The sequence below is a fragment of the Triticum urartu genome, chromosome 6A (genome assembly GCF_056163025.1).
Source record: "Triticum urartu cultivar PI428250 chromosome 6A, HENAU_Tu73, whole genome shotgun sequence".
In the NCBI taxonomy this organism is placed as follows: Eukaryota; Viridiplantae; Streptophyta; class Magnoliopsida; order Poales; family Poaceae; genus Triticum; species Triticum urartu.
In genome coordinates this window covers 575,074,288-575,089,501 of record NC_141878.1, presented here as the reverse complement: position 1 = coordinate 575,089,501, position 15,214 = coordinate 575,074,288, and the positions used below count along the sequence as shown (strand labels likewise).

General features: G+C 43.2%; 1 long non-coding RNA gene and 1 pseudogene across 1 annotated transcript; one reads left to right on the top strand and one right to left on the bottom strand.

Annotated features, from left to right (window-relative positions):
* Positions 1-366: 366 nt before the first annotated feature.
* On the bottom strand, positions 367-4,874 carry LOC125515237 (uncharacterized). The gene is made up of 5 exons (XR_007286890.2): positions 4,314-4,874; positions 3,225-3,346; positions 2,101-2,362; positions 1,254-1,407; positions 367-576 (listed from the first exon to the last, which is right to left on the bottom strand). It is a non-coding gene; the product is annotated as an uncharacterized LOC125515237 (long non-coding RNA).
* A 5,981-nt stretch (positions 4,875-10,855) lies between these two features.
* On the top strand, positions 10,856-14,556 carry LOC147966517 (uncharacterized; annotated as a pseudogene).
* The last annotated feature ends 658 nt before the right edge of the window (positions 14,557-15,214 follow it).

Here is a 15,214-nt window from a genome sequence, read left to right as displayed (position 1 = left end):
GGACACGTAGGCATCCGACGTGGCAATCTAATGTGGCACAAGAATCAGCCCGGTCCAATTCTGTGTTTATATGGGTTGAGCCCATTAATTCAGCCTTTTTACTGTATATTTTTTCTGTGTATTTTCTCTAGCTACATGGGCCTAGCCCAACAATTTGGCCTTTTTTATTTTGGGCCATGACTTTTTTAGTTTTTCAGTCTATATTTTTCAATCTGGTCCCACAAGTCAGATGGGTCCCACTTGTCATAATCTCCTATATTGGTCCCACGTGTCAAAAATGTGAGCATTGTTTAGATTATTTTCACAAATGGGCCCACTAATCAGGTTTCCATTTCACACGTCTTCAAATCACACAAATAATCAATATTTTAAATAGAACAGAAAAATGTAGAGTTTCTTAGGCCTGGAGCTCCTGTACATAGTCTATTACAATCTGTGCATAGTCTATTACAACCCAGATATGCCTACTATTATAGTACTATAATATTTACAGTTTATTACAGTCAAACAGAACAAATCTTTGCTGCGTAGGGCTACACGCCGCTTCGAACTTGAAATTTCCTAGGCTTGGAGCTCCTGTAAAAGGGTGAACACAAAGGCATTAGAGTACCATTTTCATTCCTGGAGTAGATATTCAAACCTCCAGGTTTAGTGTATAGACAATCTAGTAAATATATATTTAACAAAATTTCACAGAAATGCAGATTTATGGATCGAATGTATGATAAAGCAACAGATTCAAACAACTTCAAATTAATGACTAGATGTTTTAGAGACCAATTATATCAAAACACTAGATGTTTCCAATGCATATTCGCAGAACCTTGGCATACTCACAAAATCTTAAACCAATCCTAAATCAATGTTGCCTACAAGAAACACTCATCAATCTCATGTTTTGGAAAGCAACGTGGGTGAAACCAAGTCAAAATAAGGAGCATAACAAATTCATGTCAACAAAAATTAGCTTGTGATCCATAACACATTGTTTATTCTTTACAAAGTAGAATTTCCGCAGATATCATTACCAGACACCAAATAGAAAGTAACATGTACAGAATGTGACAGCATTTAGTTCACTTTATTGTACAAGTTGGGTCCAGTTTAATCGGTTGGACAAGATGCATTTGTTAACTACGAAGAGAATGACACTATTATGCGAGATAATTGTTGTGTCGCTAACAATCACCATGTAAGAATGTTTTGCTGTAGTAATACATGAACATCAAGTGAGAGTGGTGTTTTGTTCTTACCACAGCGGAACAATTGAGACAATGCCCGATTCGCCTTGCTTCTCCACAAGACTCGACCAGCAGCACACATCCTTGAAGGAACCAGTGGCGCTGTTTGCTCCCTTGGCCTAGCTCCTTGCTGCGGAGGACGGCCAGGACTTGGATGTGGAGCCCGCTGCACACGGCATATTGTGTCACTACTTGCAGCAATAGAAGGAACTCACATATCATAGAACTTGGAGCAAGTTAAAAATGTAATAGGACCGATATATGTCTACGAAGGAATAGGTCAACTAGAGATTCATGTCTACAATTTGCTAGAGAAGAAAATAACAAGTCAGGATACATAATATATCTGCCAAAAGAAGGACTGATATCAATCAGACCCTTTAATATTAAAGAACATGGTTTCAATTTGTTCTTTGCATATTACATGAGACTTAGAAGCACATTCACTTTAGCGACTCATATTTTCAAGCATTCAATCAAATGGCCTTATAATACAAGACAAAGAGGAGTTGTAGTGGTATGCACTTATCACATATACAGGAACCATGCTTAAAATCCACACATATATATATACATATCCCAATAGAACAGAGCTAGTAAGCAAACTAGCAGCCATGCACTTGATGTCTTGTACTAACAGTTAAGAACACATAAAACTGAACTGCAACAAGAAGAATTGCATAAGACAAGCTGGTCACTGCCTCAGCCATAGTACTGGAGTAGAAAATACAGAAGCAGTTTTCAGCTGACAGTACGCCACGGCGCAGCCAAATAAATAGCTGCATCATATGAAAATTTGCAACTAGAGGAAGAGAAAGGGGCGCAGGGGAGGGAGGGCGGATGGGGATGGGGGGATTACCAAGCCCTGGATCTCCTCCCGAACGATGTAGAAGGGGTCATGCGCAGAGCTCATGGCGGACGCCGAAGGTTGGTAAGGTCGGCGAGGGGCAGCTGCTGCCTCCGAGGACGCAACCGCAGCAGCAGCATCTCGTCGCCTCCTCCCGCTCCAGCTCCGGGGATTGCCGCAGTGCGGCCAGCTCGACGAAGCGCCGTGCATCGACGCACGCACGCGCGCGCCGGCGAGCAAGCCAGGTGTAGTGGTTCAGCGAGATGTCATGGACCTACAAAAACAATTAAAGAGAGCAAATAATAAGGTAACATCGCCAATAAATTGCAGATTTTGAAAGCAACTATAGTTATTCAGAAAACATGGTTGCTGCAACTTTAAGCCAAGCAATACACATTCATGTCAAATATACATGTGTAAGATACTAGAAGCATTTCATTGCATATCTAAGTGTACTGGTATAATTTTACGCCAGGCAGTGCACTAGTACATCAATTACACTAAGCCACAGCCCACTGTTTAAAAAAGTATTGTATCATCATTCTTCAATAGCTTGAATTTCAGAACAGCCACTGTTTGTATTTTAATGAAAAACACCCCAAGCAAATAACAACAGATGGGCATTAAGACAAAAAAATTTGGCAATCACAGCATCATGTTTCAGCAGTTTCAGCAACAATGCAGTACAAATCCTTGTGTAGCACAAGCAAGAGGACCATGTCCTACTCCTAATTACACATAGTAGATGGCAACAGTGAGAGCGGCGCTTACTTGGAAGTGCTAATAAAGAGGCAGGTATTATTCTAGGGCTGCTGTATTCGTCTCTAGGGCACAGAAAAAGCAAGCCAAAGAGCTAAACTTCAGTCCCATTACAGAATGCAAATTCCATACTACAAACAATACAGTGATTATCATAGCATAAACTATATTGTCTGAACAAACATTTTAACTCCCATTGCGCTAGAGATAAGATGACATTTTGTATCAATCAGAAAAAGGTAATGCATTCATTAATAAAAAATGGCAGCAAAAGCAAGCCTAAGAGCCAGACTTCACACTGAGTTTCCAATCCAAAACCTTACACTACAGACTGGACTATTACATTGACCATCCTAACATTCAGAGCCAGAAGAAACCTTGTCCTCCCACTAGTAGATGAACCAGAGGTTGGCCCCCATCTTGTCCATCTTGTAGACCTCGTACCAGTGCTCGGCCACCTTCGATCCGAGCGCTCCGAACCCGGTCGCCAGCACGACACCTGCAGGCAAAGCAGTAAGCTACGGATCACAACAATATGCATCGGATGGCAACAATAACATCAACAAGTAGAAATAGCAGCATGTCAATCACTGTATAATCAATCAGTAAGCACAAATAGCAGCAGCAAGCATTCTCTCAATCACAAACTACACTAATCAGCACCCCTCTCTCTCAATCTAAATAGCAGCAGCGAGCACGGCAGTAGAGCGAGTTGGTTATCCAACGGGAAGTCAAACCAATATGACATGGAAAGGAATCATCCACTACCAGCAAAGAAGTAACATACAAACTGTTCTACTAGCTTCCTTACAAAATGGTATGCTTCCAACTGATTATGAGAAATAAGTAGTACAAAACGAATCTGTCATGAAACCTGAAACTAGACCAATAGGGCATGGTACCACTAGCAAAGAAGCCACAGACAAAGCAGATTACTATCCAGATGAACAATCATGAAAGGTGCATCTCCAACAAAGTAGAATTAGCTAATTGTTGAGACATAGATATGCTGAAATCCTAAGTATAGCATGCATTTTCCACTTCATACCAACTCAAGGAATGCAGCTACGAGCTAACAGCAAAGAATTCATGGAATGACTCGCACCAATAATAAGAGACATCCTGTTACCAGTCAAATTCATTATATCTTCCACTCAAAACTGCCGTCAATCACGCAAAGCACTTGAGGACATCGGCGTCATACTCATAGACTAACGAAACTACACAAAATCAACGCCGTTTTGCCCTACTGGCCGAAAAACCTCACTGTTAGTTTTGAACCCACATAATGTTGGCTGGCTAGGCACATCCATATGAAGTATGAACCCTAGCACTGTTGGTGTGCCTAACTAACGGAGTGACCGGTATAACACATGAACAATCAGAAGCAAGAGAGCTGCAATTTTAATTACCAAATTGAAACAAGCGAGAGGCATCAGGGATGGGAACCAAGTCTAGCAGCGTACCAAATCGAAACGAGCATCGAGTCGAGTTGGTGATGCCTGTTAGCGTGGGCGTCTTGAGCTCCATGGCACGGCCCATGGCGACGGTGCAAATTCGTTGCATCTGGCCGCCGTCCCCTCGCACACGGCCGCTCGCGAGGTTGGGTGCGGACGGAGCAGGCGGCCATCTTTTGCCGGCGCCATGGCCGCCCCTCCTGCTCCACGCGTCCCCTCGTGCAGATGGAAGTCCAGATCGACGCCCTGCTGTGATCCGCATGAGATCCCTCTTCTCTTCTGATGGGAGGAGGAGAGGGAGGGGGCAGCGGGTGTGGGGGGATGAGACCGGGAGCGGAGAACGGTGACGAGCTCAGACGGGGCAGTGGGTGGTGGCGGCGTGGTCAGACGGGACGGTGGGTGGCGGCGGTGATGTGTGGGTGGGAGGGCACGGTCGATGTGTGGGACGTGCGCGCCGGATCTTGTCCAAGGGGAGGATGGAGCGGAGGGGAGGGCATCGGAGGAGGACGGATCTGGATCGGGGATAGGGGCGGCGGGGGAGGGGTCTGGATCGGGGAGAGGGAGATGGCAGCGCTTGACCTAGGGTTTCTCGGGAAGGAGGGGGTCGAGGGAGGAAGGGAGAGACGCTGGATCAGTAGGAGGCGGACGGCTCAGATCGAATACAGTGGGGTGATCCGTGTGCTGCGTCCTGATTGGATCGAAAATGAGTTACTAAAATTTCCTCTTCTTAGTGTTAAAAATAAGGGAGGTTTGTGAGGCAGCTACCAAAAATATTTTGCAAAATATTTTCACTAAAATTTTCACTTAAGTTAGACCACCTTTCATCGATGATCATCAATTTGATTGCATTTCCTATCTTTCTAGGTATTTTGAGAAACAGCCAATTCGGCAAGAAACGAGTCAAATTTGAACTACAGGTATCTAATAGTTTGCTATTTATTTTCTAAAAAAATCATTTTTAGATACAAAAGTAGCTATTTCATCATGGACAAACCAATAGTTTTGCATTATTAACCACCTAACTAAGAAGGGTCATGCGGGCAAATTTGATCACATTTTGAAATCAGCATAGGAAATTCACAAAAAAATGAAAAACCTTCGCATTGTGTGATTATACATCTACGAGGATGCATCTTGGAATGGCAAACAATGTTGCCTAAGGAAGTTTTCATTTTCTTTTGGACGAAAAAACCATTTTCCATTTTTCGAGTGCCCAAAAGGAGGTTTTTTGTGAAGGACCTCCCAAATAATTGTTGCAAAATTAGACCAAATCATTTTTCTAAAATACTAGGCCATATTTAATGGACAATTCATCAAATGGTTGGGTGTAAAAAGTTTTGATCCACCTCTCGTGAAAAAGACAAATTTCTGCCGATTCAGCTGGAAGCGGGTCAAATTTGAACTGCAACTGCCTCATAGTTTGCTCTTTATTTTTTCCAAAAATCATTTCTAGGTACACAAGTATCCATTTAATCAGAGAAACACCAAAAAAATTCCAAGATTCAACCACTAGCTAGGAATGGTCATTCCCGCCGTTTTGACCGCATTTTAAAACGGGCATAAAAAATTCAAAAATTGTGAAACCTTCACATTGTGTCATTATATGTGGCAAAGTTCCCAGGAAAAATAACAAACTTGTAATATGGAAATTATTTTAAAAAAGTGTTCTCAGAAATGAGCTATCACGTGTGGAGATCAATGGCTTTCAAGCCAAATGATCAATCTTACGGCCACATCCATGGCATAGTTTGTTCAAATGATCTCATATTATGCACAAGGGTGCATATTGGAATGTCAAACAATGTTGCCTAAGGAAGTTTTCATTTTCTTTAGACTAAAAAACCATTTTCCATTTTTTGAGTGCCCAAAAGGAGGTTTTTCTGTGAAGGACCTCCCAAATAATGGCTGCAAAATTGGACCAAATCAACTTTATAAAATACTAGGACATATTTAATACACAATTGATAAAATGGTTGGGTGTAAAAAGTTTTGATCCACCTCTCGTGAAAAAGACAAATTTCTGCCGATTCAGTTGGAAGTGGGTCAAATTTGAACTGCAGCTGCCTCATAGTTTGCTATTTATTTTTTCCAAAAATCATTTCTAGTTACATAAGTACCTATTTAATCATAAATACATGGTTTGGTGGCGATACATCGAGGTTTGGGCGGTGGCCGAGGGCCCCAACTCTAGAGCGCGTAAAGTCGCATGCCCGCCGCGTGGTCACCGCGTGACCGTGGCATTGCCATGTGTTCTGGGTGGCCTAGGCATGTCTAGTGGGTTGGGCACTCCCCAGTTAGGTGCTAGGAAGAAAATTACAACATAAGATTCTCACGAGGAGACCGATCGATGCTTAAACATGAATTAGCAGCCAAGTGTTTGACTAGCGGTACGGGAAATGTACATGGTTAATGGGCGTGAGTTTTGGCTGAGGATGATCAGTTACTAAGAAGACCGTCTTCACAAATTTTCAGCTCAAAAGGAGGAGCCTAGGTGGTATTTGCTTTGCAAACTACCACACTGGACATAAATACGAATGTTGAAGCTGGGCTCAAAATAATGAATGGATTGAGCTGGCATTTGGTGGAGGATGGTTATTTGCGCATAGGAAAGCACTGTAGAAAATAGATACTATTTGGATATGCCAAAGTGGTACTTCCTTCACAAACTGTTGTTTTGAACAGAATAGGAAAATGAATATTTTTGAATTATTTTTGAACTAGCCAAGGAAGGTTTTTACATATTTGACGAAGATATGACCCAAAGAATTTGTGAGATTTTTTTGGGAATTTTGGGAATGAGAGAAATATAGGTTGCTTCACAACCTAGGGCAAAAACTGCCACATGGACATGACACATAGGCAAAACTGATGAGGTGGCGCCTAGTCATAGCAACCCACCACAATTTAGAAGGCTATGACCATCTATATTGGTCGTTAACAACTAGAAATAAGGCAGCGGACTAGCGCTGTTTGCTTTATGACCATTTCATGTAAGGAAATTACGACCTTTCTGGCCAAAATGGTCGCAATGGTTTAGGGTTTGGAGCCCCCCGAACAGCTTTTGACCAATTGGTTTGAAATGGTCATAGATCTATGACCATTTCTTCCAGGGTCACTGACAGAAGGTCACTAGTTGACATATTTCTTGTAGTGACTACTCGTAGCGATTCAAATCATGGAAGATCTGATCCAAGCACCAAACGGACGGCGCCTCCGCGTTCAACACACGTACAGACCAGGGACGTCTCCTCCTTCTTGGTCCAGAACGGGGAGAGAAGAAGTTGAGGGAGAGCTCCGGCAGCATGACGGCGTGGTGGTGGAGCTTGCGGTTCTCCGGCAGGGCTTCGCCAAGCACTACGGAGGAGGAAGAGGTGTTGGAGGAGGGAGGGGCTGTGCCTGGGGAAGGGGTGCGGCTGCCCTCCCACCCCCCACTATTTATAGGGGGAAGGGAAGAGGGGGCAGCCCCCTAGATGCATCTAGAGGGGGGGCGGTGGCCAGGATGGGGAAACTTGCCCCCCAAGCAAGTGGGAGGCGCCCCCTCCCCCTAGGGTTTCCAACCCTAGGCGCCTTGGGCCCTTGGGGGCGCACAAGCCCACTAGGGGCTGGTTCCCTCTCATATTCATCCCATTAAGTCGTCCGAGGCAGGTGGCCCCACCCGGTGGACCCCCGGACACCTTTCGGTGGTCCCGGTATAATACCGATAACCCCCGAAACCATTCCGACAACTGAAACTGGACTTCCCATATATAAATATTCACCTCTGGACCATTCTAGAACTCCTCGTGACGTCTGGGATCTCATCTGGGACTCCGAACAACCTTCGGTAACCACATACAATTTCCCATAACAACTCTAGCGTCACCGAACCTTAAGTGTGTAGACCCTACGGCTTCGGGAACCATGTAGACATGACCGAGACACCTCTCCGGCCAATAACCAATAGTGGGATCTGGATACCCATATTGGCTCCCACATGTTCCACTATGATCTCATTGGATGAACCACGATGTCGGGGATTCAATCAATCCCGTATACAATTCCCTTTGTCCATCGGTATGTTACTTGCCCAAGATTCGATCGCCGGTATCCCTATACCTTGTTCAATCTCATTACCGGCAAGTCTCTTTACTCGTTCCGTAACGCATGATCCCGTGGCTAAGTCCTTAGTCACATTGAGCTCGTTATGATGATGCATTACCGAGTGGGCCCAGAGACACCTCTCCGTCATACGGAGTGACAAATCCCAGTCAGGATTCGTGCCAACTCAACAGACACTTTCGGAGATATCTGTAGTGCACCTTTATAGCCACCCAGTTACGTTGTGACGTTTGATACACCCAAAGCATTCCTACGGTATTCGGGAGTTGCACAATCTCATGGTTGAAGGGAATGATACTTGACATTAGAAAAGCTCTAGCAAACGAACTACACGATCTTGTGCTATGCTTAGGATTGGGTCTTGTCCATCACATAATTCTCCGAATGATGTGATCCCGTTATCAACGACATCCAATGTCCATGGCCAGGAAACCACAACCATCTATTGATCAATGAGCTAGTCAACTAGAGGCTCACTAGGGACATGTTGTGATCTATGTATTCACACATGTATTATGATTTCTGGTTAATACAATTATAGCATGAACAATAGACAGTTATCATGAACAAGGAAATATAATAATAACTATTTTATTATTGCCTCTAGGGCATATTTCCAACATTGAGAACCAAGGTATCAATCCAGTAGGAGACAAAGCAGAAGTCACCGAATACCTGCACAAACAATCAAATAACTTGCACCCAATGCGATAAAGGGGTTGTCAATCCCTTCAGGGTTACTTGCAAAAGTGAGATCTGATAGAGATAGATAAACGATAAAGTAAATATTTTTAGTATTTTTGGTTTATAGATTGGAAAGTAAAATATTGCGAAATAGTAGATCGAAAACTTATATGATGGAAAATAGACCCGGGGGGCATAGGTTTCACTAGAGGCTTCTCTCAAGATAGAAAATATTACGGTGGGTGAACAAATTACTGCCGAGCAATTGATAGAAAAGCGCAAAGTTATGACGATATCTAAGGCAATGATCATGAATATAGGCATCACGTCCATGTCAAGTAGACCGAAACAATTCTACATCTAGTACTATTACTCCACACATCGATTGCTATCCAGCATGCATATAGAGTATTAAGTTCATAAAGAACGGAGTAATGCATTAAGTAAGATGACATGATGTAGAGGAATTAACTCAAGCAACATGATGAAAACCCCATTTTTTTTATCCTTGATGGCAACAATACAATATGTGCCTTGCTGCCCCTACTATCACTGGGAAAGGTCACCGCAAGATTGAACCCAAAGATAAGCACTTCTCCCATTGCAAGAAGAAACAATCTAGTTGGCCAAACCAAACCGATAGTTCGAAGAGAATTACAAAGATATCAAATCATGCATAAAAGAATTCAGAGGAGATTCAAATAATATTCATAGATAAGCTAATCATAAATCCACAATTCATTGGATGTCGGCAAACACACCGCAAAAAAGTATTACATCGAATAGATCTCCAACACTAGTAGAAAAAGGGTCAATCGTGAAGCACATTAGTGCCGGTTTGTATTTGAGCCGGCACTAATGTATACATTAGTGCCGGTTCCAACGGCTAGCCGGGCCGCTTTCATTAGTACCGGTTCGTGGCAAACCTTTAGCACCGGTTCGTGCCACGAACCGGTACTAATGAGAGTGGTGGCAGGATGTTGTCAGACAGGCGCCCCTCCAGCCCCTTTAGTACCGGTTCTTGGCACGAACCGGTACTAAAGGTCGTACTATATAAACCCTTCGTCCACCAGCACTCCGTTCTTCCCCCTTTCCCCTCTCTGGCCCTCTCCTCTATTCTTCCCTTCTTCCTCTCGAGTTCATCACAAAATTTGCCCAAAATTTGTCAAGATTTGAAGGCCCTCATCCATTCAAATGATCACAAAGGTTAGCAACTTTGTCCTTTCATCTCTCATTGCTAGATTAGCTCTTGCATTGGTTTATATAGTGATTAATTTGTGAGTTTAGTAATTTGGGAGGATATATATATGTATGTGCTAGTATTTGATTTATATGCAATTTGAGGTCAAAAATAACACTTAGTTTGCATATGTAGGTGTGGTTTACTTAGTGCCTTCTAAATCTCCATCGTAGCCACCGTCGATCACCCGCACCGTCCCGTCGCCGGCACCACCTTGTGGTGAGCCTCTTGTTCATGAAATTTTATATAAAAATTGATGTGTCTGATTTGGATATATAGTTACTCGTATAATTATCTTACCCGTACGTTGTTTGTTATACATATAGTGCCATGGTTTTGATATCCGTCCCCGTCGGCCCTAGTCCTTGTTATGATTCGGATGTGGTATGTATATTCTCTTTTAAAACTAGTTGCATTTCGTGTTTATGACAAATTATGCCCATCAAGTTGACATAGAAATTTTTTCTAGGAGGTATCTGAACCTGAAATTCCAACCGACCCTATTGCCGAGAGGTTAAATTTAGTTGAAAGAGAAAACGAGTACTTGAAAGAAAAATTGAAAAGAATTGAGGGGGAGAAGATGGAATTGGAGTTGCATGTTGCCGATGTCGTCGATGATCACAAGATCAAGATGGAGAAAATGCGCTTGAAGATTAGAAAGATTAGAAAATATGCCATCGATAGTGAGGCTTGGTATCGTTATGCTGTTGGATCCATTGTTACCTTAGTTGCGATCTTGATCGTATTTGTTGTTGCATTTAAATGCTTTAGCTAGAGAGTTATTTGTTTGTTGCATTTAAGTGTTGTATGAACTTTATGTATGAACTTGTATTAATTTGGTCTATTCGGTGTTGTGTAATGAAGATGAGCCGGCAATGGATGTACGATGAGCGATGCTCTCCCCAGTTCGTTGAGGGCGTGCGTACTTTTCTGCTTGCAGCTGAGGCAAACAAGCGGGCGGATGGTTTTATGCCTTGTCCATGTGCTTGCTATAAGAATGGTCACAATTACTCTACGTCAAGAACCATTCACGTCCACCTGTTTAAGACCGGTTTCATGCCCCATTATAATGTTTGGACCAAGCACGGAGAAAGAGGGGTTATGATGGAAGGCAATGAAGAAGAAGAGGACGATGACAGCTATCCTGGCCATGGGTTCCCTGAATACGATGATACAACAATGGGGGAAGAAGCTGAGCCGGTAATGCGGGAAGAAGCTGAGCCGGCAATGCGGGAAGAAGCTGAAGAAGAGGCATCGGATGAGCCCGTTGATGATCTAGGTCGGGCCATTGCCGATGCAAAGAGAAACTGCGCAAGTGATTTGGAGAAGAAGAAGTTGCAGCGCATGTTAGAGGATCACAAAAAATTGTTGTACCTGAATTGCGTAGGTGACAAGAAAAAGCTGGGCACCACACTGGAATTGCTGCAATGGAAGGCAGAGAATGGTGTATCTGACAAGGGATTTGGAAAGTTGCTGGTAATGATAAAGGATATGCTTCCAAAGGACAACGAATTGCCCGAGAGTACGTACGAAGCAAAGAAGGTTGTCTGCCCTCTAGGGTTAGAGGTGCAGAAGATACATGCATGCCCTAATGATTGCATCCTCTACCGCGGTGAGTACGAGGATTTGAACGCTTGACCGGTATGTGGTGCATTGCGCTATAAGATCTGCCGCGATGACCCTGGTGATGTCGAGGGCCGGCGCCCCAGGAAGAAGATTCCTGCCAAGGTGATGTGGTATGCTCCTATAATACCACGGTTGAAACATTTGTTCCAAAACAAAGAGCATGCCAAGGCGATGCGATGGCACAGAGAAGACCGTAAGAAAGACGGAAAGTTGAGAGTACCCGCTGACGGGTCGCAGTGGAGAAAAATCGAAAGAAAGTACGGGAAGGAGTTTGCAGATGACGCAAGGAGCGTATGGTTTGGTCTAAGCGCAGATGGCATTAATCCTTTTGGGGAGCAGAGCAGCAACCATAGCACCTGGCCTGTGACTCTATGTTTGTATAACCTTCCTCCTTGGTTGTGCATGAAGCGGAAGTTCATTATGATGCCAGTGCTCATCCAAGGCCCTAAGCAACCTGGCAACGACATTGATGTGTACCTAAGGCCATTAGTTGAAGAACTCTTACAACTATGGAATGGAACAGGTGTACGTGCGTGGGATGAGCACATGGGGGAAGAATTTGACCTGAAGGCGTTGTTGTTCGTGACCATCAATGATTGGCCTGCTCTCAGTAACCTTTCAGGACAGACAAACAAGGGATACCGCGCATGCACGCACTGTTTGGACGATACCGACAGTATATATTTGGCTAATTGTAAGAAGAATGTGTACCTGGGACATCGTCGATTTCTTCCGAGCAGGCATCCCGTAAGAAAGAAAGGCAAGCATTTCAAAGGTGAGGCAGATCACCGGACGAAGCCTCACCACCGTACTGGTGCTGATGTAGATGATATGGTCAAGGATTTGAAGGTGGTCTTTGGAAAGGGTCCTGGTGGACAACCTGTTCCGAATGAGGCTGACGGACGCGCACCCATGTGGAAGAAGAAATCTATATTTTGGGACCTGCCCTATTGGAAAGACCTCGAGGTCCGCTCCGCAATCGACGTGATGCACGTGACAAAGAATCTTTGTGTGACCCTGCTTGGCTTCTTGGCCGTGTATGGGAAGACAAAAGATACACCTGAGGCACGGGAGGACCAGCAACGTATGCACGGAAAAGACGGCATACATCAGGGTCATGCAAGCTACGCTCTTACCAAAGAAGAGAAGAAAATCTTCTTTGAATGCCTGCTCAGTATTAAGGTACCGTCTGGCTTCTCGTCGAATATAAAGGGAATAATAAACATGGCAGAGAAAAAGTTCCAGAACCTAAAGTCTCATGACTGCCACGTGATTATGACGCAACTGCTTCCGGTTGCATTGAGGGGGCTTCTACCGAAAAACGTTCGATTAGCCATTGTGAAGCTATGTGCATTTCTCAATGCAATCTCTCAGAAGGTAATCGATCCAGAAATCATACCAAGGTTACAGAATGATTTGGTGCAATGTCTTGTCAGTTTCGAGTTGGTGTTCCCACCATCCTTCTTCAACATCATGACGCACGTCCTAGTTCACCTATGCGAAGAGATTAACGTTTTGGGTCCTGTATTTCTACACAATATGTTCCCCTTTGAGAGGTTCATGGGAGTCTTAAAGAAATATGTTCATAACCATGCTAGGCCAGAAGGAAGCATCTCCAAGGGCCATCAAAATGAGGAGGTCATTGAGTTTTGTATTGACTTTATTCCTGACCTTAAGCCGATTGGTGTTCTTGAATCGCGGCATAAGGGCAGACTGGATGGAAAAGGCACGCTAGGAGGGGAACAAATAATATGTATGGACGGACATTCTCTCACTGAAGCACACTACACAGTTCTACAGAATTCCGCCTTGGTGGCTCCGTATATGGATGAACACAAGAATTTGCTACGCTCCAAACACCCGGAGCGGTCTGATGACTGGATTACACGTGAACAAACCAGGAGTTTCGCCAGATGGTTGCAAGCACGTACCATGCATGACACCTCTATTGAAGATGACCTGTACTTGCTGTCCCAGTTACCATCTTCGAATATAATGACTTTCAAAGGGTACGAGATAAATGGTAATACATTTTACACGATCGCCCAAGATAAGAAGAGCACCAACCAAAACAGTGGTGTCCGCTTTGATGCAGAAACCAAGACGGGAAAGGAAACATATTATGGTTATATACAGGACATATGGGAACTTGACTATCGACGTGGTTTGAAGGTCCCTTTGTTTCAGTGCAAATGGGTCAATATGACACGAGGCGGGGTAACGGAAGACCCGCAGTACGGAATGGCAACAGTGGATCTCAACAATCTTGCATATGCATACGAACCATTCGTCCTAGCCAATGATGTGGCACAGGTTTTCTATGTGAAGGACATGTCTACCAAGCCAAGAAAAAGAAAAGATAAGGAAGCGAATGCATCGTACGATGAGTCAAAGCGGCACATAGTTCTTTCTGGGAAGAGAAACATCGTGGGAGTGGATGACAAGACAGACAAGTCAGAAGATTATGAAAAGTTTGATGAAATTGCTCCATTCACAGTGAATATTGACCCGAGCATCCCGTTAAATGATGAAGATTTTCCATGGCTACGACACAAAGGTGCACACGCGAAGAAAAAGTTTCACACCCAAAGATCTGGGATGTGATCGGCTTAGCTATCATCACTTTCTTCTGTGTTTCACACCCAGGAGGGAATCTCTGTAATAGTTAGGGTAGCTAGTTATGTGTTTTGGCATTTGAAACGCGAAGAAATTTTATGTGCAAGCAAATTCTTTCATGCATTTATTGATTTTTTCAGCTAAATGACCCTGAAATTGAAAAGCATTTCAAATGAACTCAGAAAAGGATGAAAGTTGGCATGGTATCATAATTTCACCCACATAGCATGTGCAAAAAAGTAGAGAGGGTTACCGCAAAAACTGGATGCACTTCGTGTACAAAATGGACAATCTGTTTCGAAGTATCAGGGTTTCGGACGAAAACTCATCCGTTACAAAGGCATTTCATTTTTAAATAACTTAAGCATTACCAAATTGAATATAATGATAAAACACACTAATATTAAACATAATAAAAAAGAATCACTGGAAAATGTATTTTTAAAGTTAAGTTATTCACAAACTAGTGATTCACACAAATTTCAAATAATTCAAAATTTAAACTATTCAAATTTAAAAACTACCGGCACTAACTGAAAGTTTCTAAAAACTATCAAAAATATTCACAAAGAAACTCTAAATACAGCAAAAAACAACTAAAAATAAATAAAACAAAATAAATAAAGCAGAAAAGAAAAAACTAAAT